The sequence below is a fragment of the Mytilus galloprovincialis genome, chromosome 7, assembly GCF_965363235.1.
Source record: "Mytilus galloprovincialis chromosome 7, xbMytGall1.hap1.1, whole genome shotgun sequence".
In the NCBI taxonomy this organism is placed as follows: Eukaryota; Metazoa; Mollusca; class Bivalvia; order Mytilida; family Mytilidae; genus Mytilus; species Mytilus galloprovincialis.
In genome coordinates this window covers 75,921,706-75,946,084 of record NC_134844.1, presented here as the reverse complement: position 1 = coordinate 75,946,084, position 24,379 = coordinate 75,921,706, and the positions used below count along the sequence as shown (strand labels likewise).

At 33.4% G+C, this 24,379-nt stretch overlaps 1 long non-coding RNA gene across 1 annotated transcript; it reads right to left on the bottom strand.

The window, feature by feature from the left end:
• Positions 1–697: 697 nt before the first annotated feature.
• LOC143081962 (uncharacterized) lies at positions 698–4,854 on the bottom strand. Its single transcript, XR_012980181.1, has 2 exons — positions 4,100–4,854; positions 698–892 (listed from the first exon to the last, which is right to left on the bottom strand). It is a non-coding gene; the product is annotated as an uncharacterized LOC143081962 (long non-coding RNA).
• Between the last annotated feature and the right edge of the window lie 19,525 nt (positions 4,855–24,379).

Genomic DNA, 24,379 nt, shown 5'->3' with positions numbered 1-24,379 from the left:
ATAAAATAGTAACTAAAATTGTAGATTTTGTTTTTGTGTTGTTAAAGTGTCATTGTGGATTTATATCTCTTATTAATAAAATCAAATTGCAACTTTTGTTTCAATATGTTATTTTAGATACATTAACCTTATATTGACCATGTGTTGACACTGAAAATTTCAGATTTTATAAGGGCGCATAGCGCCCGAAATGAAATATTGATTATATGATAAGATTAGAGTGAGATATAATAATGCATTGACCTTCAATTCTAATCAAATAATAGCTCTTTAAAGTACACATCTGAATAAAAATTGTTACAATCCAGGTAATACCTTACTGCGCATGCCCAAAGGTAACATCGTATACCTCGGGCTACAATAGATTGACTTTCAATGAAGCCAAACCTTAAACCTCAAACAATTATGTTTGATATAAAACAACAAAACCAATATCTGAACCAATAAAATATCATGTTCTTGTTCAAAAGATCTGATACGAAAGAAACCGATTCAGTAAACAATGGATATAGTTCACCATAGACATATTTCTATGCATCTGGATAATGAATAAACAAATTGACACCCAAAATACTATTTTTTTCTGGTGTCCACGACCAAGTATTACGACCTGTGAAATCTCACCAAACATCTGAATACTGAACTGTTTGGACTGAATAGATATAAGGCGGTTACTTAAAAAAAGAAAATAACTACAGAAAATAATCATTTGTATTATCAAATGTACATCAAAATATTTCACAGAGTATACACGTTAAAGTCAGTAATTTCTTTATAGTCCACGAAAAAACTGCATACAAATGTTCTATATCATATTCAGCCACACTGCTACAAAACTGCAATTATTGTTTGGAATACCAGTCATATACATGTCCATCCAACTCTATCCTTTCTGAAAAATTTAATGATATAGATGTATATTTCAAGTTTGCATTCGAGAATAAACATTCTGTGTAATATTTCATATTTTATCGAATACTGTTTAGAAATACTTAGACCAAGAGTCGTCTTATTGTTATCATACCACATCTATTTGCAATGTATTTAATTTCTCTATAATAATGCATTTGGGTGGGATGGGTGGGAAATGCATTATTATATCTCACTCTAATCTTATCATATAATCAATATTTCATTTCTCATAAAATCTGAAATTATATTTCTAAGATTTTCGTGAGATATAATAATGCACGTTTAAAGCAAGCTTACCATTTCTAAAACTTTATCTGCAAAACCCGCTTTTTCATTAGTCCTAAAATAAAATTTATTAGACGTTCTAGTGTTGGACCAATCTGCCATGGACATAATATCATCCATACTGATGCCACTCATCGCTGCCTTGCTAGTTGAGACCATGCGACAAGAATGTGCTTGAAACAATGAGATGTCGATTCCTGCCTCCTTCATAACCCATTTAATCCAATTTCCAACTGTCTGTGAAGATAGACCTTTAAAAGGTTTTCTTAGTTGACCTTAATAAAGGATCAGGTTCATGTTTACTAACAGGCCTTAACTGTTCCGTTCTCAATTCATATTCATGTATACAAGAAATAACACATAATTTTTTCTTTGAAAATTTGCAGTATTTCACTTATCTGTTATTGCAATCTTTTTGTGTTTTAGACAGACCCGGTAAATGAAAAATTATACTACTTTTGTTTCTGGACATGAATCTTCTGTCTAACCTTGCAATTTCAGATATCCTTTTAGGCGCTGCCAAAGCCAATAAAATTGATAATTTTTTACCTAAAACTGAAAAATCAAGTTGTTTGTTTATTGGTAAAGCAGATAAATATTTAAGAACAATATCCAAATCCCATGAAAATTGGTATTTTGGTAAAGGTGGGTTATTTTGTAGAACACCTTTCATTAATTGTTTTACTATAGGTAATTGACCAATTGGGACACCATCGATATATGGCAGTACTGAAGATATGGCCGAACGGTGAACATTTAAAGTTCTGTATTGATACCCCTCTTTATACATCCAAGTCAAAAAATCTAAGATAGCGGCCAAAGGTGCTGAAAAGAGATCAATTTCCCGCGAGTTACACCAGCTAGACCACTTATTCCAGGCACTGTCGTAAGAAGATCTTGTTCCGGATTTCCAAGACCCAAGGAGTAATTCTTAAGTTTCCTCTGAAATTCCAATTGAGTTAAATGATCTCCGGAGACCGTCCACCCTGCTAGTTTTAATGTTTTGTTCAGAATCAGTGGGTGTGGCTCTTTCATGGGAGACAATACAGTGTTGTGACTCATGGGAAGTAACACTGGGTAATCTACTGACATTTGAAGTAACAGAGGGTACCAAGCCTGGGATTGCCAAACTGGAGTTATCAGAATTATCTGACTGTTTTCCTCCCGAACTTTCGCCAGACACGTACTTATTAGACAGAACGAGGGAAAGCATAACCCTTTATCTGTCTCCAGGATTGGAGAAGGGCATCTACCGCTTTCGCTTGGGGATCTGGCTTTCAGCTGAAATATTGATTCAGGTGAGTATTTGACCTGTCTGCAAACAGATCTACATTGCAAGGGCCTATGTGTTTCATGAGACTTTTGAAAAGTATCGGACTTAACCGCCAATTGCTGGATCCGCATAATGCCTGCTTTCCCAGTCTGCTATAACATTGCTTTTTCCTGGGATATAGTCCGCAGTGATTGTTAATTGCCTTTGAAGACACCAATCCCAAAACTGATTTGTTAGGGAATTTAGTCTTTTTGACACCGTTCCCCCCATTTTGTTTACATATACAATTGCTGTGGTGTTGTCCGTTTGTATAAGAATATGCTTGTTTTGTAGATTATTGGCATAAGATTGTACTGCGAACATTGCTGCTTTTAGTTCGAGTTGATTTACATGGAGGGATTTTTCCTCGTCTATCCAAAGCCCACCTATACTTATATGTTGACATGTTGCTCCCCATCCCACAGACCTGCATCCGACTGAATGGTTAAATGGGGTTCTGGTCTTAGTAACGCTTTCCCGTTCCAAGACCCCAGCTTGGTTACCCACCAATGCAACTCGTTCTGAACTTCCACGTTTAACTGGATTTGGTGATCGTAATGGCTCCCTAAATGCAGGGCTTTTGTTTTCAATATTTGTAAACCGGATAATGCAGAGGACAGCTTGATTGGTTGCTGTTAACTGACCTATCAACTGAGCTAAATCTCTTGCTGACACTTTCTTGTGTTCTAGCATTAATTTTGAACTGTTCTTTATTTTCTCTACCTTCTCTTTCGGAAGAGACAAAGTCAACAACTTTGAGTTTACTGTATAACCCAGAAACTCCATTGTTTGTGAAGGTTCCATTACGGACTTGTTTGTATTGATAAGAAAACCTAAGCCCCTTAATATTGACAAAACTGTTGAGAGATCTGACAAAATTTTCTGATTTGACTGATTCATTATTAGAATATCGTCTAGGTAAACTATCAGACGTACACCTAAACGTCTCAATAAAGTCATGGGAACCTTCATCAGTTTTGTGAATATTCTTGGCGCTATTGCAATCCCAAACGGGAGGGACCTGAATTCCATTATTTTTCCCTGACAAAAAAATCTGAGGTATTTTCTGTGTTCTTTTGCTATTTGCAATGTCAAATATGCATCGGTTAGGTCTATTTTTACCATCCAATCGTTCTTCAAAAGAAGATCTTTTAACAAATGAATTCCCTCCATTTTGAAATGTTCGTAACGTAAAAAAACATTAAGGCCTTTTAGATTTATAACAGGTCTTTGACCCCCTCCCTTCTTTGGTACCAGAAAAATGTTGCTTAAGAACGAATCCTTTGTCAGGAAAGACTGTGTTATGGCCTTCTTGTTCAAAAGTCCTGTTATTTCTTTGTTTTTCAAATCCTGATTCTCTTGATTGAAAAAGGCTTGATTTGGTATTTAATTTTGGTAAGGTGTTGCTAAGAAATCCAATTTTATTCCTTTTACACACTAGAGAACCCAAGGATCTTTTGTAATTGAGTTCCAATTCTGTAGGAAAAGACTTATCCTTCCCCCTACAGGAATATAATTTTGATTGATAATGCAATTCATTGGTAATTGGAAATAGTTGTGTATATGACTTAAAATTTTCTCTTGACCTACCCGTTCTATCGGTTTGCAGGTTTCTTGAACACTTGGTTGTTCTGAGGTTGAGTCTGGATTTGGTTCTGGGTCTGGTTCTGGCGCTGATTCTGGCGCTGACCGTAACTGTTCCCCTGTCTGTTCTGTGACTGGTTTCCCTGTCAAGGTCTCTTCTCTGAAACTTGTGGATGGAGAGCTTGTCTGCCGCCCACAGACTGCAGGTTGTTTGTGGGCCCCTGCTGAAAAAACTGATCATTTTTTTCTATTAAAATGAGGTTTACCAGCATGTTTTTTTCTTGTTAGAAAACAACAACATTTCTCTAAGTTCTTTGTTATCCTTGTTTTCTTTAGCCAAAGACTTTAGAAATTTATTACCAAAAAGTTGACCCTTAGATTTTGCCAAAGCTTTCTTGCCTTTCTTCTCATTTAAAAAATCTAGACTATCTGGCATTGTTTTAACTAACATTGCTTTTCTCCTGTCAGTGTTATAAACATAGTGAGCATTACCTGCTAGCACAATAGCACTCTGTGTTAACTGAATTACATCAGAAGGGTCCATACCTTGATTATCTTTCTTAATCCTATGTGCTTCAGACCATAAACGGGACAGAGGACCCATAACATCTAGAATGCGTAGCTGTGTGATAATTTTACTTCTCTCTAATCTAGCATTCCACTTTCTACCTTGAAAATAATTTTTCTTAAAAAATCTATCTGTTTCAAGAGCCTTTAATCCTTTAGACGAAGGAATAGGCCAATTCAAAGACATATCTTGTCTCGTCTTTTTACCCATACCCTTTAGAGCATACTTCTCTATATATTTGGTTACATGAGATGGTACTTTTTCTTTTTTATCTTTAGACAAAGAAGGTTCTGGGTCAAACGCTTCATTGTCTTCTGAACTCTCTGATTCAGAATTACTAGAAGATGATTCACTGCTACTAGTATTTTCAGAGGAACTGCTAGAATGATTAACAACTTTCCTGTGTTTAACCTTACCTTTTCTGCTAGGTACGGAGTCGCCCTATGTCCCCCTTGGGACGAAGTGGATTAACAACATAACAACGGAGTCGTCCCGTTTCCGTTTAGGGTTTTTGGTATCTAGGTCAGACCAGCTCTGTCTGACATCTTTTTCTGTCCCGTCGACTAACGACATTTCATTATCTTGACGAGAAGAGATATTTCTCCTCGCCTTGTGAGAAGAGCCCAAAGACTCGACTACCTTATCAGTTTCTACCGCCACTGCGGTAAAACTTACATTTTCATCAATGACCCTATGGTCTTCCGAATCAAGTGCACCGCTCTCTCGAGACGGTGTAGCCATTCCTAACGGAATGTCATTGAGTTGGGCGTTAGCCATGCTAACTAAAATAATAAACCCACTAACCTTTAAATAATTTGGAAAAAAACGTCTTTACTCAAAGAGAGCTAAATTGAAAGTCAATCTATTGTAGCCCGAGGTATACGATGTTACCTTTGGGCATGCGCAGTAAGGTATTACCTGGATTGTAACATTTTTTATTCAGGGGTGTACTTTAAAGAGCTGTTATTTGATTAGAATTGAAGGTCAATGCATTATTATATCTCACGAAAATCTTAGAAATATAATTCTTTACTCAAAAGACACAGTTTTAATGTCTTGGTTATCATGATAACGGTTATGTACTTAATCAACGATAATAAAGTTATGTGAGGAATGATTTTAATCGACCATACATTTACAAATTATAATATTCAAGCCCTCAATTTTTTTCCAATTGTTAGTTTGTAGTAACCAGATAACACAATACATGTAAATGTTTCGCATAGATTTTGAATTATTTGAGTTGCCATAGTGTTATGGTACGTTTCGTTTTGGGGGCATAATAGGGCATTTGCTATTTAAGAGTTTCAGTTTTGGCTGTGTTAAAGTTATCACTTCATCATTTATAATTGAAAGAACAATCAAAATGAAAAAAAAAAAATTTCAAGAATCAAAGGTGCATTAGTATTTTCTAATGTGCTAATCCAAGAAAAAGTGAACTCTTTGTGCTCCGAAAATTTAACTTCATATGTAGAAATGTATAAGCTTCAAAAGAAGATATCATACATATTCAAACTTACGATATGGGCAATGGAATTGAGAAGAAGGCCAGGGGCGGATTTAGGCGGGGGCGTGGCGGGCATGCACCCCCCCTAAAATTTGCAAAGCATGGGTTGTCCCCAGCTCAATAAAGTATCTGGACAGACGACGAAAAATAATGTCGTCGCATTGCATCTGTTTTATCATTGAAAGAAGTTTATAAAACAGTAAGTTTAACAGAACCAATGTGATTACTATTATACTGACCTACGGTTTTATAATAATAATAATGATAATAATTTTATTTGCAAAATACACCTATATGGGTCAAGCAAACACAAATACAACATTTAATACAGACAGTGAAGAATTACAAAATATAAACATAAAAAAAACATAGTTATAAATGGTAATTAATGTAACCTTTGAGGGACATGGACCTCATTTTCGCAATTCTAAAGATTGCTTTATAAAGTCACCAATTTCTGTCAAAAGCTCAGATTTAGGATTTAAAAGTTGTTTTAGCTTTAAAAGTGGTTGATAATTTGTAAAATCAGGATTTATATTATTAATCTTTAAAAATAAGCAATCTCTTAGAGTTGAGTTTAGTTTGCAATATAAAAAAAATGGTATTCATCATCAATTTTATTACAAAGTTTACATAACCTTTGATCTCTGGGTACATTTTTATATCTTCCCATTTCAACTTCTAGGTTATGGTCACTAATCCTTAATTTAGAAATTAATTGTCTGGTTTTAAAATTTGATTCTTTTAATAAATAATTTTCAATTTGTATCTCAGTTTTTATTTGACTATATAGAAATAATTTCGAACTGTCTGTTATAGAAGAAAGTTTATTCAAGACTTTTTTTTTGTGTATAAAATTCATGTGATATCTGTTTAAACTTCATCTTTAAGGAATATTTAATTTTATTGTATGGTTTAATTATAAATATATAATACTTCAAAGAAAGGTGTCAAACCCGGTACTGCGTTTGATGACAAATATCATAGGCTTTGGCAGTTAAAGTAAAACAATTTATAAATTATAGACAATTTCTTTGATAATCGAAGTTCCAAAACATCACTTTCTATTATTATTATTTTTTGTTGTTTCCCGCGGTTGGGTTGGGTATTTCATCATTGCACGGCAAGGAAAACAGTCAAGGTAACTGGTTAGATTCTTTCTTAATGAAAGATAGAAATACTGGTTCAAGCGAAAGGTTAGTTTTTTTTAAATTTTTATCAATATTTAATATCTCTGTATCAATATATGTTTCTCACTTGCAACCTGTAAAGTTTGCCGAAGCATGCATAAACGATCAAGGCTCCAACTCATATTTCCGTATTACATATAGGATCCCTTGAAAACAAGCATATCTTCGTAAGGATCTCATTTTGAATTAAGTGGTTTGCTGTAAAAAAAAAATGTATATAAAAAGTTTGGCACGACCTCCGAAAACAAAAAAAAAATAATAATAATAAAAAATTGTGAAAAGACATTGAAAAATCGCTGGCAAAAGTAGAACGTTTTGTTTTTTGGTCAGGTGAGCTATTGTTGAGCCAATGAATAGAAACTCACACATTTCTTGTTGATTATGATGATTGTAGATTGACAGGGGTGGATTTATGCGGTTTTAGCTTGAAACTTTAATTTCTCGCTCATTTTAACACAAAATATTCGCCACGTTTTGCTTGCCATGCAAGATATCTACATTGCACCCTCACTAGAAGAATATTCCAACAATTTCGATAATTATACCTCATAAAAGTGTTCGCCTCGCTACGATCGGCGAAATTTTAATATAGCGCCCCCCATAATCTCAAATCCTGGATCCGCCCCTGAAGGCTACCTTTCATACTTACCTGAAATGAATAGCGCATCTTTACAACTACAAAATTGTGCTTGATATAGCATTTTCGCTAATATCATTTTAAATTCGATGCGAATCACTCATTTCGAATGAAATTGTCCTGGTTTGTCATATCTTGACTTATTACAGTGTTCCTTTTAGTCTATGTTCTACATGATCAGATGATGTAATAATCATAGTGAGCGACATACACATTTTTTAGCTCACCTGGCCCAAAGGGCCAAGTGAGCTTTTCTCATCACTTTGCGTCCGGCGTCCGTCGGCGTCCGTCGTCCGTCGTCGTTAACTTTTACAAAAATCTTCTCCTCTGCAACTACTGGGCCAAATTAAACCAAACTTGACCACAATCATCATTGGGGTATCTTGTTTAAAAAATGTGTCCGGTGACCCGGCCAACCAACCAAGATGGCCGCCATGGCTAAAAATAGAACATAGGGGTAAAATGCAGTTTTTGGCTTATAACTCAAAAACCAAAGCATTTAGAGCAAATCTGACATGGGGTAAAATTGTTTATCAGGTGAAGATTTATCTGCCCTGAAATTTGCAGATGCATCGGACAACCCGTTGTTGGGTTGCTGCCCCTGAATTTGTCATTTTAAGGAAATTTTGCTGTTTTTGGTTATTATCTTGAATATTATTATAGATAGAGATAAACTGTAAACAGCAATAATGTTCAGCAAAGTAAGATTTACAAATAAGTCAACATGACCGAAATGGTCAGTTGACCCCTTTAGGAGTTATTGCCCTTTATAGTCAATTTTTAACCATTTTTCGTAAATCTTAGTAATCTGTTACAAAAATCTTCTCCTCTGAAACTACTGGGCCAAATTAAACCAAACTTGGCCACAATCATCATTGGGATATCTAGTTGAAAAAATGTGTCCGGTGACCCGGCCAACTAACCAAGATGGCCGCCATAGCTAAAAATAGAACATGGGGTAAAATGCAGTTTTTGGCTTATAACTCAAAAACCAAAGCATTTAGAGCAAAACTTACATGGGGGTATAATTGTTTATCAGGTCAAGATCTATCTGCCCTGAAATTTTCAGATAAATCGGACAACCCTTTGTTGGGTTACTGTCCCCGATTTGGTCATTTTAAGGAAATTTTGCTGTTTTTTGTTATTATCTTGAATACTATTTTAGATAGAGATAAACTGTAAACAGCAATAATGTTCAGCAAAGTAAGATTTACAAATAAGTCAACATAACCGAAATGGTCAGTTGACCACTTTAGGAGTTATTGCTCTTTATAGTCAATTTTTTTACCATTTTTCGTAAATCTTAGTAATCTTTTACAAAAATGTTCTCCTCTGAAACTACTGGGCCAAATTAATCCAAACTTGGCCACAATCATCATTGGGATATCTAGTTTTAAAAATGTGTTCGGTGACCCGGCCAACCAACCAAGATGCCCGCTATGGCTAAAAATAGAACATAGGGGTAAAATGCAGTTTTTGGCTTATAACTCAAAAACCAAAGCATTTAGAGCTAGTCTGACATGTTTGTAAAATTGTTTATCAGGTCAAGATCTATCTGCCCTGAAATTTTCAGATGAATCGATCAACCCGTTGTTGGGTTGCTGCCCCTAAATTGGTAATTTTAAGGACATTTTACTGTTTTTGGTTATTATCTTGAATATTATTATAGATAGAGATAAACTGTAAACAGCAATAATGTTCAGCAAAGTAAGATTTACAAATAAGTCAACATGACCGAAATGGTCAGTTGACCACTTTAGGAGTTATTGCTCTTTATAGTCAATTTTTAACCATTTTTCGTAAATCTTAGTAATCTTTTACAAAAATGTTCTCCTCTGAAACTGCTGGGCCAAATTAATCCAAACTTGGCCACAATCATCATTGGGATATCTAGTTTTAAAAATGTGTCCGGTGACCCGGCCTACCAACCAAGATGCCCGCTATGACTAAAAATAGAACATAGGGGTAAAATGCAGTTTTTGGCTTATAACTCAAAAACCAAAGCATTTAGAGCAAATCTAACATGGGGATATATTTATTTATCAGGTCAAGATCTATCTGCCCTGAAATTTTCAGATAAATCGGACAACCCTTTGTTGGGTTACTGTCCCCGATTTGGTCATTTTAAGGAAATTTTGCTGTTTTTTGTTATTATCTTGAATACTATTTTAGATAGAGATAAACTGTAAACAGCAATAATGTTCAGCAAAGTAAGATTTACAAATAAGTCAACATAACCGAAATGGTCAGTTGACCACTTTAGGAGTTATTGCTCTTTATAGTCAATTTTTTTACCATTTTTCGTAAATCTTAGTAATCTTTTACAAAAATGTTCTCCTCTGAAACTACTGGGCCAAATTAATCCAAACTTGGCCACAATCATCATTGGGATATCTAGTTTTAAAAATGTGTTCGGTGACCCGGCCAACCAACCAAGATGCCTGCTATGGCTAAAAATAGAACATAGGGGTAAAATGCAGTTTTTGGCTTATAACTCAAAAACCAAAGCATTTAGAGCAAGTCTGACATGTTTGTAAAATTGTTTATCAGGTCAAGATCTATCTGCCCTGAAATTTTCAGATGAATCGATCAACCCGTTGTTGGGTTGCTGCTCCTAAATTGGTAATTTTAAGGACATTTTACTGTTTTTGGTTATTATCTTGAATATTATTATAGATAGAGATAAACTGTAAACAGCAATAATGTTCAGCAAAGTAAGATTTACAAATAAGTCAACATGACCGAAATGGTCAGTTGACCACTTTAGGAGTTATTGCTCTTTATAGTCAATTTTTAACCATTTTTCGTAAATCTTAGTAATCTTTTACAAAAATGTTCTCCTCTGAAACTACTGGGCCAAATTAATCCAAACTTGGCCACAATCATCATTGGGATATCTAGTTTTAAAAATGTGTCCGGTGACCCGGCCAACCAACCAAGATGCCCGCTATGGCTAAAAATAGAACATAGGGGTAAAATGCAGTTTTTGGCTTATAACTCAAAAACCAAAGCATTTAGAGCAAATCTAAAATGGGGGTATATTTATTTATCAGGTCAAGATCTATCTGCCCTGAAATTTTCAGATAAATCGGACAACCCTTTGTTGGGTTACTGTCCCCGATTTGGTCATTTTAAGGAAATTTTGCTGTTTTTTGTTATTATTTTGAATACTATTTTAGATAGAGATAAACTGTAAACAGCAATAATGTTCAGCAAAGTAAGATTTACAAATAAGTCAACATAACCGAAATGGTCAGTTGACCACTTTAGGAGTTATTGCTCTTTATAGTCAATTTTTTTACCATTTTTCGTAAATCTTAGTAATCTTTTACAAAAATGTTCTCCTCTGAAACTACTGGGCCAAATTAATCCAAACTTGGCCACAATCATCATTGGGATATCTAGTTTTAAAAATGTGTTCGGTGACCCGGCCAACCAACCAAGATGCCCGCTATGGCTAAAAATAGAACATAGAGGTAAAATGCAGTTTTTGGCTTATAACTCAAAAACCAAAGCATTTAGAGCAAGTCTGACATGTTTGTAAAATTGTTTATCAGGTCAAGATCTATCTGCCCTGAAATTTTCAGATGAATCGATCAACCCGTTGTTGGGTTGCTGCCCCTAAATTGGTAATTTTAAGGACATTTTACTGTTTTTGGTTATTATCTTGAATATTATTATAGATAGAGATAAACTGTAAACAGCAATAATGTTCAGCAAAGTAAGATTTACAAATAAGTCAACATGACCGAAATGGTCAGTTGACCACTTTAGGAGTTATTGCTCTTTATAGTCAATTTTTAACCATTTTTCATAAAATTTGTAAATTTTTACTAACATTTTCCACTGAAACTACTGGGCAAAGTTCATTATAGATAGAGATAATTGTAAGCAGCAAGAATGTTCAGTAAAGTAAGATGTACAAACACATCACCATCACCAAAACACAATTTTGCCATGAATCCATCTGCATCCTTTGTTTAATAGACCAAGGTGAGCGACACAGGATCTTTAGAGCCTCTAGTTGTTATTTATTACATACAAGCGAAATAAAACATTTTTTGTCGAATCAATTTCAATCTTTTCTTACTTGCTATGATCAGGATGGCAAAGGAGGTTCTATCCTGGAAATTTTTTCGTTGTATTATGATTTTAAAGTAGATGCAATAAGCATATAGTCCATTGTTCACAAATCTTTTTTTTTAAATTCCGTTAACATATGATATGATAACTTTGAGTTCTCTGTTTTAAACCTCCTGATTTTGCCTTTGTTCTACTCATTACAGTGTGTTTTGGGAGTTATGTTGTTTATTTTTAGAGTTTTGACTGTTTTCTGCAGACGATTCTTTAGGATAAAGTTTATGGGAAAAAAATATGGCATTAATCTGTCTGCCATAGCATTCGGCGATAAGATTAGCCGCCGTTATTACGTCTCGCAAATGACGTTGCTTTATCAAGTTCTATTGACTTAACGTTTTCACTACATATTGATCTGGTAACTGATGGTTGTTAAGGAATCCCGTCTGCCTGTATCGTTGTTGGATGGACAGTCAGACAATTCAGGCATTAAATTGTCTGTTTACAGCACGTTAACGTTTTCCTGCTTGCAAGATTCTGATTTTTGTTGCTTGGTCTGAGCAATATGGAGATGCAACATTTTTGTCTGATTTAATTGTGGTTATGGATTGAAAAAAAAATCGCTTCACGAAGAAAAAAAAGTAAAAAATTCAGTGATGGGTTTTAGATTTCGATATTAGAAATTCATGCGACTTCAATAATCCGATATTTTCAATAACCTCAGGTAAGTCAGATATTGATTTTTTTTTTAAACAGAAAGAAGTCTGGCACTTACGAATATGAGTAATTCGAGGAGCAATCATTATTTGGTAAACTAAATCAACAAAATATGTGTTGCGTTTAAATTTTATATTACATATAAAGTAAAGAAGATGTAGTCTGCTTGCTATTGAAACATCTCTCCACCAGAGACCAAATGACGTTAAAAGTCTAACCTAAATAATCAGAAATAATAGATATATAGTCCAAAAGTGGTTAAAGCAATATCTGACGATCAGGGAACTAAAAAGTATAACATGTTCTTTCTTTTTCCCCGTGTGCGATTTATCACCAAGCTTTGATTAGCAAAAAGCAGATAGATGGGTACTACTTCTCAGGAGTGGAGCAAAACGTGTAATTTGCATGTCAAAAACACCATTTAACTTTGTTAAAGGATGTATGCCGTGTCCAAGTAAACTACGTAGTTAACCTAACATTGTATATTTAAACTGCCAAATTGTTTCTGAACAAGGAAATCATACTATTTATACTTCCTCATGTTCCTGTACGAATATTTACTTGAGGACTTCCGCAAAAATACAATATGCCATATATATATATATATATATATATATATATATATCGAAATTTAAATATATACATCAAACAAATAAAACTCATTAATTGCTGTACGACGGAAATTATAAACAATCGTTCATACAAGGAAATAAATAAATATTGAATGGACAATAACTTATTATATATCCTTTTGACAACTGATGAACACATTCTATAATCAGGACTTAACGTTTACTTTTATATGTATTCATTGAAACTAAAACACAGCTTACCTTGAGCTTAGAAGGTAAAGTATGGCTAATGTATCAAATAGAACCTAATGCGGAATTGTAAATGAGCATAAAGTTAGTGTGTTTGTATGAAAAACTGAAAAAAAATACTATTAATACTTATTTTGTAAAGGTTCTTATTCAATTAGACATTTGAAATCTTGATAAAATAAGACCATTTGGTACCTTCAAATTGGTAAGGAATCTGCACTATGTATGTATCAACTATCAGAATACATAAAAGAAGACAAAAGTTAATGACTGAAAATATCCCGTTTTTATACTAGACGGCTAGATTTCATATAAATTTTGATAGAACGATATGTATCAGGATCGTCTAGATGTTCGATGAAACATTTTTCTAAATTTCTGAGTTCCATTTTTTTACATTAAAAGATGACATTAAAAAATATTTCGATCGGATATATTCATGATATTCAATGAGTGGTGTCAGTCCGATGTGGATTATGCACCATTTTAAGGACCTACTACACTTCTCAATTTTCAACCTCAATCTTTACAATATTAAGATTATACTGAGAAAAAACACGGGTATCTACTCTGTACTCGATTTTTACCTATCAGTATGTTCAATTGAATTGGGACTAGAATAGATACAAAATCTCTAACTTACGTAAAATCTCCTACTTTCTGAAAATCACGCCGATTCAATCAACAAATACATAATGATATTATTATCAATTGGAGTTGCTTGTTGTGAACACGCTTTTTTTAGTTTATTTGATTAATACGCCAATGGGTAGTAAATATCCAACTGGCCTCATATCTATGTCGACTCTTCTTCGTTAATTTCATTGAATATATTATTTAAATTGTGACCCGGCACTAAAAAACATATTTCAGCGACTGCCTGCAAAATATTTATCCTTAAGGAAGTTGAAATTAATGATACTATCGAAAGAGAAGGTTAACTTCCGAATTTGAACTTATGTTATGAAAGGATTTAGGACGTTTTTAGAAATTGAAATAAAATCGAGCTTATTAAAACAAAAATTATATATTTCTAATTTATTAAGTCACTTAAAAGTAAAAGATCAATATAAATGTCAAATAATGACATAAGAAAATATAACAAGAAGAAAATACAAAGAAAAGAGTTCATAATTCATAAGAGTAACATACATTATGTAAGATGCAAGATAAGAAAAAACAGTACAAGTCAAGAACCTCATTAGTTATTTGGCACGCGTTTAGAAGGTTATTAGATCGTCGGACACAGATGTATGTCGAATTGATATTACATCCAAGGTTATAACCATATTCTCAGAATCATGAATATTCAGTAAAACATTAAAGACACACGAGAATGTTATTGATAACCAATCAAAAAACTGAGATACAAAGATTGACGTATACAAGATACTAATTAAAATTTACAAATCTTTAATCATCTTTTATTTTTAAGATCAGAAATTGAAATTTTTCCAAAAATATTATTCTATTTAATTTTAGAAATAATAATCCTAACGCTTTTCAAAAACAAATAAATACATTTTGCATATTATGAAGCGATAAATGTTTTGGCAACAAATTCAATCGTTTGCAAAAGAAGCTCAATCTTGTCTGGGGAGCAAGAATGTCGGGTAATGAATAGTGACTATAAAAGCAAATATAAGTCTACTGCCCGTACATTACAATCCTTGTTCCTACCAGCAAATTGAGTTGTCTTATTTATTTCATTAAAAAGGTGAGTTATATACTGTTACTTTAAGTTATTTAAAGAAAGAAACTTATTGCTAATTAAGTGGAAATAATTCAATACATTTAAACATACATAAATTTTAGTAAATGCTTTTCATGAGGTTTTCACTCCATGTTTAACAAATAAGATGGACGTAGTTCATAAGTTAATTCAAGCAATATTTGAAATAGAAATGCATGTGTTATTGTCAATTGATAATGTTATCTATTATTAATCTGTATGATATATCCACTGTGATATTTTATCATCAAAAAGAAAACAATAATAAACATTACAATCCTTGTTCCTACCAGCAAATTGAGTTGTCTTATTTATTTCATTAAAAAGGGTAAGAAGGCGCGAGTCCCACCCTCGCTGCCAAGCCAGTCCACAACAACGACATGTAGTCCCCAGATGTCCAGACATCATTCTACCTACAAGAACCGTAGGAGAACTGAGCAAACGAGAGAAGGCAAATCAACATCATGTCTTTCAATTTAGAAACCACCGAAGACAACCATAATACCATCTTAACAAGTGACCTCCATTTGAAGTTAACATTACAACAAAAAACCATAAAATCCCCGTCACAACAATTGATGGAGAAAATCCCTTCACAACACTTACCTTTGATATTGTCAAAGATGAACGAATTTAAAATATACAGATGAAAGCTAGAACAAACGTAATGTTTTTTTTAATTTTCCAACTGCCAATCTTCCATTTCCACTGGTGGTAAGCGGATGGTCGTAACTAAAAGTTACGCCCATCCGAAAATGGGAGACAACTCTAGGGATCAATTTTTCTTTTCCGATTTTCGTGCAGTAAAAGATTTATTTGAGCCAAACCGCTTGTCTCATATATACTAATCGTCAGTGCGTTGATATTGAAACACAATTTGATACATAAAACACATTCCAATTATCGTAAAATAGTCATTCAATAATTCGAGCATGATGGTCGTAACTAAAACAACAAACGTGTTCAGGATGGTCGTAACTTAAATTGTGATGGTTGTAACTCTTCATTGTCCTTCATTAAATAGGACCGAATAAGACAAGTCAAGAGTTTTAAACGTGTCTTTTATTATATGAATATATTATATGATATATTTGTGAAGTTGATTTCACCAAATGATAAAAACTAAAAGGGGTGAAGAGAGGGGTACCTGTAAAGTGCGAAACGGAAGAAAATTGGAACGAATCGAAAAAAAAAGCAATACAAAATGAAATGACCAGTCACTGTTACTTAAAATATAATGTTTAAAATTAACCAAGAGGCAAATAGTTATAAGCGGTTAAATTCAATAACAATATAAATTTCTCAAAAGTGGAGAATTCATTTTAAAACAAGAAACACAGCTCTGGTTATGATTATTCCATGTATTCTTAGATACATGTACGAATAGAGAAAAGGAGTTTTTAACAAATTAGACATCACATGAAATAACAGTTTCCTGATTTTTTTCTTTAGATTTTGCATCTATTGAAAAGTCAAACTTATAAAAACTATTATGTACCTACTAGGTGCAATTTAAAAGAAAAATCTACAATTTAATTTGATACTTTAAGTCGGAAGAGCATAAGTAAGGAATCAAAATAATGTTATGGGGTCGTTATCGAGACTAGACCATACCCGCGAATTCGCAGTTCCGTACTCGAATTAAAGAACATACGCCTTATTCTTAGCATGGATTTGGAGAAGTCGTATTGTCATTTGGTAGTCAAGCTGATTATAAGGTGCAATGTCGAAGTTCAGGTATAATTATTACCCGTGGTTATAGAAAATACTGAATACGCCTATTGGTACATGTACCATGCTATCCGCTATACATCTTTGTCTTTCTTATGGAAAATACCATGAACCCTGGACCACAGGTTATTTATTTCCAATTCATAAAGGGAACGATGCATCCGATCTTAATAACTATCGAGGAATTACAATTACTGATTCATTGGGGAAGCTTTTTAATAAGATACTTGATACACGTCTTTGTAAATTCTTAGATAAATATCATATCATTGGTGATAGCCAAATTGGGTTTACCTGAAAAATAAACACGACCATCTGACCATATGTTCATTCTGAAAACTATTATTGATAAGTATTGTAATACAAAAGAAGGTAGAGTGTGTGCCTGCTTTGTTGATTTACAGAAGGCTTTTGATACTGTCATTCGCCCAGGGATAAAACTTCAGCTATTGGATATAGTTAAAGAATAGGGTAACTGATCTCCTTAGAACCAAAGTAACTGTTGGAGTAGATCAGGGAGACAATTTGAGTCCAAATTTGTTCAAAACTTTCATAAATGAACTTCCTGATTGATTTAAAAGTTCACCTGATCCAGTTGTTGTTAATTCACGACCAGTCCATTATATACTATGTATGCTGATGATATTGTCTTTTTTCAACTTCAGCAAAAGGACTTCAGAGTAAACTTGATGGATTAAGTCATTGTTGTAAAGATTGGCGTTTGAAAATTAATCCCATTAAAACCAAGGTGCTTATATTTAACAAGGCAGGCAGACATATCAAAAATGATTTTTATTTCAATAACATACTGATTGATTGTGCTTAACATTGTAAATATTTAGGAATAACTTTTAGTGTATCTGGATCTTTTTCCTTCGCTCAGAGAGAATTGTATAATAAGGCGTTAAAAGCCTACCATAAGATTCGCAAAGACTTTCTGTCACTGAATCCAAGTTTAAAAAACAGTCTTCATATATTTGAGCATATAATTAAACCTATTCTCTTATATAGTACTAAAATTTGGGGATATTTCAACCCTTTCAAAAACAAATTAAAATCTATGACTACAAATGTAGATCAGGCTTATCCTAAGCTTCTTTCAGAAAGACTACACATTAAATTTTGTAGATTCTTTCTGCATTTTAACATTGCAAAGGCTATGATAAGATACTGGCACAGGCTTGAAAATTTGGGATCATCTTTCTACTACTAGAGGAGGCATAATTAGAGTCAAAATTACTACACGAGTCAAAAATTAATTCATGGTATGGATCCTTAAACTTCTTTCTAAAGAATATTAAAGAGGTTAGCAATTTACATTATTTACTATATGCTGATGATAATGTAATTTTTTGAACTTCAACAAAGGGACTTCAGTAAACAATATTCATACATAGCCTGTAGCCAGGATAATAATTAAAAGATAGAACTTTATGCTTTAACTCAGCGTGCTGGTCTTTGAAATCTGAATACATTCATACAATATAAACATATAACATAAACAATATTTTTAACCTGCATATGTATGTGATAGTTGCCGCAGTACATTTAGTTCTACCTTGTAATATTATCCTGTCTACAAGCATGGCTACAAACTACTAATATTTGTTCTTACTCTTAAATTCAACGCGTGTAGCAGTGTAAAATATATATCAACAATATTCATACTTTCTAGGTTAACACAATGTTCATTGCGACACCATGGATTAAGTTTTCATTCCGTACCAATACTTAGAACAAATATCAATGATATACTGCAAGATCGTCATGCAATCGACAAAAAATAAAGACAACACGTTGAAACACCAGGACTCCGAAGCGCATTTGTGCATTTTCATTAATCATGGACGTCCGAAAGCCGAATATTTGAAAGCCAATGGTTTATAAAAACTGCAATAGCTGATTAAAAATTAAAGATGATAGTTCAAAATTGTACTTTCAATAATTTCATCTGCCGACATGATTGCAGGTAATAAAAAGTCGTAAATAAAAAAAAATCTAAAATCAAATATGAGGGAATACACGTGTATTCAACAATGTGATGCCGTAACATACAGTAAAACATATATTAATACTCAACCCTAGCATACTATTTGGCTTAATGCAAGTTGATTAGTTTTCACTGTTACTCCTAAATGGTGGTCGTTTGGAATATATCAAAAATGTATGTTTGATAATTCTTTAACTTAATTTCTGCATACAATTATCAGAGTAACAAATTAAATAATATTGTTTGTAGTAAACTTTATATAACAACTGAGTTTATTAACATGGTTATGTGCACAGTACTTGTAAAATAATTTGATAAAAGTTCGTCTCAATACTTAAGTTAAGGTCATCTTTCAAAGTTACGACAATCTTGTGTCAATTACGACCATCATCCCCCCCCCCCAAAATACTATAGTTGAAGTTACGACCATCACAATTTAAAGTTACGACCATCGTGCTCAAATTTTTGAATGACTATTTTACGAAAATTGGAATGATTTTATGTGTCAAATTTGGTTTCAATAACAACGCACTCACGATAAGTGTATACGAAACAAGTAGTTTGACTCAAATGAACCTTTTACTGCACCAAAATCGGAAAAGAAAAACTTATCCCTAGAGTTGTCTCCCATATTCAGATGGTCGTAACTTTTAGTTACCACCATCCGCTTACCACAAGTGATTTCACAGCAGTAACACACGCGTGTATAAGAAGTTCGACTAATCTGTCGACTCGCTCTTGAATTTCATATGATTTCGTTTTTATAATGGATTAGTGCAAATTAAATATTGGTAACTATGTTTACCTTGAACACATTTAATCTGTTATATATATCAGGATGGCATACCAAAATATTTTTGATATTCATTTAATTCCAAGGGAATTATACAACGGTGTAGTTTAATTTCTCGCAAAGGTAGCCCAAAAAAGAAAAAAAAACAGAAAAATCAACTCCATCTTTACCGACATCAAACAGTGTAAGGAAAATAAAGCAAACATATTTGATAAATCTGTTCATGTTTAAGTTCAGACGATCTACCACAGTTTATAAGATGACGCTTTTTCATCCATATAAGTGTATATTGTTGGTCCCTACTACCATGCAATATAATATTCTGTTATTAAATTTCATTCCTAATGCATATTGATAGTTGAGTTTCTTCATTCATTTGCTTCTCCTTAAGATCATAAAGATAAGTCTTTTTTCGAAAGGTCACATTCAGAGTTAAGGTGACCGGGTTGTTGTAACGACGATTTGAACTCATCCATTGACATCTGTAAAAGGAGATATTCCATAACTGTCAGCCAACTTGTGATGCAGTTCGTAAAATTAACGAATAGACGATTTCAAATTACTTACTTTGAACTCTGTGTTTGAATGCCTCCTTGTGAGCAGCAACGCTCTATTAAAGAAATTATGATAAGAAATACAAGCCCCGGAATATCGTTTCAACAGTGAGATATATACTCCGTGTGCAGGCGCTGCCTGAATGTTGCTACATAAAAATGAAAAGTTCACAATTGGCTGAATTTGTTGTAACCTTTATTTCAAGTTCTATATTCGATAGATACCTTTAACATAGAATTATTCAGTAAGATAACATAATCTATAAAGCGGAAAATGAAGCTAACGGATACTGCTAACTTCTTTTCTTTCTCACTTGGAAGTTCCTGTTTCAAGTCAGCCTCATACCGTTTGTCTTTTCATTGTCATTGCGTTGACGTGTCGCCTTTATTTAATGAATTTGGAAGTCTTTTTGATATCCTTTAGCACCACTGGTTAAAAATGAATGTCTGATACAATATGGCTTTTTTTCTTCTTCATCTTTCTACATGTGTCTCTTATCACACTATTTAATAAATAAATACAAATGTTATCCAACAACTCCAGAAAAATTCTAAGGATATAATACAATGTCTGATTAGTCTAATTTCAGGTATGTAAAGTTATCACGGACATCTTATGAACACTTTAGAAGGAAATCTCCTAGAAAACTGTAGGAGGGAAATTCAAGAATATTATAGAAGGTTAAATTATGTATCGCAAATAATGATCATTCTGAAATTATTATGCAAGACAAATATAAAGATCTTATCTTCCGTCAGTGTCCATGATTGTTCCAGTGATTTATACATGTTATCAACTGCACAATTACAACAAAATGTTAAAATGCAGACAACAGTGCCTAACTATCTCATTTCTTATGTGATATAGGTTTCTTAACGTTATCATCTAGGCTTTTTTTCATATAAAAAAAACCGGCTCTATCTCCTACATCAATAGCGTCAAAGGCAAGTTTAAATTGCTTTTTAAAGTCGGGAGTAAATTAGAAACAGAAATTTATTTAATGACGTCATTGATCTATTCTAGCTGTATACTTTGATATGTTTGACGATTCATATCATTAACTGCTGATTTCATATATTTATGTTTCTCTATTTTAGTGACCTGTATTATGAATGGTATGCAGTTATTCGGATATTTGTTAGTATTCTTAACTCCAGTGTTTTCGGGTAAGAAATTGTTATTTATTATTGATTGAAACTGCAGTATTTGACAACATGTTTATTGTAAATAAGTTAAATATATTCTAAAAAAAAATATGAACATAACATATATTAAGTCAATATATATGTTCAACATTTCAAATCAAAGTGAATTATAACATGTGTACAAACAATCAGTAGCGCTTTTCTAAATGTGCTTTAATTTGCTTATTGTATGAAATTTTTAGAATAATTAAAAAGATGAAAACAATATACTAAGAAGCGATTGAAAAAAAAACCCAGAAATTATCGTCTTCAAGTTGGTATATTTTATACGAAAATGCCATGTTTTACAATGTTTTATAAGCTGATAGATAATCTTTACAATTTTAATACAACCAAACGGACACAGGTCATTGACCAATATGTGTAGGAAATATATGACTGTTTTTTACAAACATGAATTTCAATGATCCTCCAAATCTGGGAAATGAATTCATCAACTTAATTTCATATAAACGCAGAGGTTGACAAATTATACCTTAAATTTTGGGACTGTGTCAAAACATTAATTATCAACATTTTAAAAGCTCTACAGTCTTGTTGATTTTTTTTTCGGATGTCTCCTGACTGCATAGGCTTCCACGGTCTTTGAAGATTTTAAGCGTCTAAAAGCGGTTTCCTCATATTCGTGACACCGAACGACGATTGAGAGTTTATGTTTTACATTATATTCTTTCTGCTCGCGTTCTACACGTATAGCTCTAAGCTTATAGTGCCAATACATGATAACGAACGGAGAATGACATGCGGTATTTTTATGTTACCTAAAATAACAAGATCCCTCGGAAGTCTTATGTCATACCTCATGTATATGTACAATTGAAGGCAGTAAATCAAACTGGTCAGCATCTTCCTGCTGTCCTATGAAACTACTGAGTGTGAATTCCTATTGTCCACAAAAACCTGCGTAAGTATGCCATGCCGGTATTTTGAGTAAAATTATAACAGAGGCTCCGGAGCGTGTCGCGTCTAAAATAGTACAAAATTTGCTGTCAATTACCGTAAAGGCTTAAAAAGAATTATGCTACCCTTCCAAGTAGTTGTCGAGGATGTGCAACAGGCAAAAACAGGCGAAAAGCGAGTCATATTTTACATCGAACCCCTAGAAGAGAGTTTACAATTTAAGTTTAAAGTTTTCTGTTTTTGTTTTTGTAAAGTCTTAGTTAGATTTTGTCTAACTCAAGTCTAAACCTCCTGATTGCACTTGTGCTAGTTCCCAATTCATATGTAATCCTGTTGGCCACGTTATTACCGGTGACCTTAACATTGTTAATAACACTTCTCTACGAAATGTGTTATCGAAAGGTCCGAAATATCGTGAGCCTAAATCCATCAATTGGAAATACAACTTTAAAATTTTGATGGACTCAGTCGCGGATTATGCCAGGCAATGGGCTAAACGTGAAAAGGAAGACGTAGACACTCTATCCGAATGGATTAAGGCAGTGAGGTCGTTAATACAAATCAGAATAAAAAAACTGAATGGGTCCATCAATGCCCATGCTACGTCAATCTTTAAAGACCCAAATGTTGCTAAACACTTATCCGACCTCCATGATAAATATGTTGTTGTCCCCGCAGACAAAGCCCCAAATAACTTCGTTTTTTTCTGTAAAAGTCACTACATTAATTGCTTGATAAACATATACCCTCACGACACTTACCAAAGAGGAAATCCTGGATAATCATAGGTCTGTTCTTTGTTCCTTTGGTATTTCAACCAAAGATGAAGAACTGGATCTTCCATCACTGTATTGGATACCTAAACTACATAAGTGTCCTTACAAACAACGGTATATTGCTGGGTCTTCAAAGTGCTCCACGAAACCTCTTTCTAAATTATTAACATCTATTTTATCAGCAATCAAAGACGGGCTTCAAAGTTATTATGAAACTGCCTTTTCTAGAGGTGGCGTGAATAAGATGTGGATACTTAAAAATTCCAAAAATCTTTTAGAGTACATACAATCTAACTCTCTTTCATCTTGTAACAGTATTAAAACATTTGACTTTTCTACTCTTTACACAAGTATTCCACATTCCAAACTAAAAGACAAATTGAAAGAGTTGGTATTACTTTGCTTCATAAAAAAGAATGGCCAACGTAGATACAAGTATCTTGTCTTAGGGAGGGATAAATCATACTTTGTAAAGAATCACTCTGATTCAAACAAAAAATTCTCGGAAACCGATATTATCAAGATGCTTGATTTCTTGATTGACAACATATTTGTAACGTTCGGAGGACGTGTTTTTCAACAGACTGTCGGCATCCCAATGGGAACAAACTGTGCCCCTCTACTTGCCAACTTGTTTCTTTATTATTATGAGGCTGACTTCATGCAGGAACTTCTTAGGAAGAAAGATAAGAAATTAGCAATATCCTTTAACTCTACTTTCCGCTATATAGATGACGTTCTTTCATTCAACAATTCAAAATTTGGTGACTATGTGGAACGCATCTATCCATCGAATTGGAGATAAAGGATACTACAGATACAGTTAAGTCGGCTTCATATCTTGACTTACATCTAGAAACTGACAATGAGGGTCGGTTGAAAACAAAACTTGACGACAAATGAGATGATTTCAGCATTCCAATTGTGAACTTTCCATTCCTAAGTAGCAACATTCCAGCAGCACCTGCATACGGGGTATATATCTCCCAATTGATACGATATTCCCGGGCTTGCATTTCCTATCATGATTTTCTTGATAGAGGGTTACTGCTCACAAGGAAGTTATTAAACCAAGAGTTCCAAATGG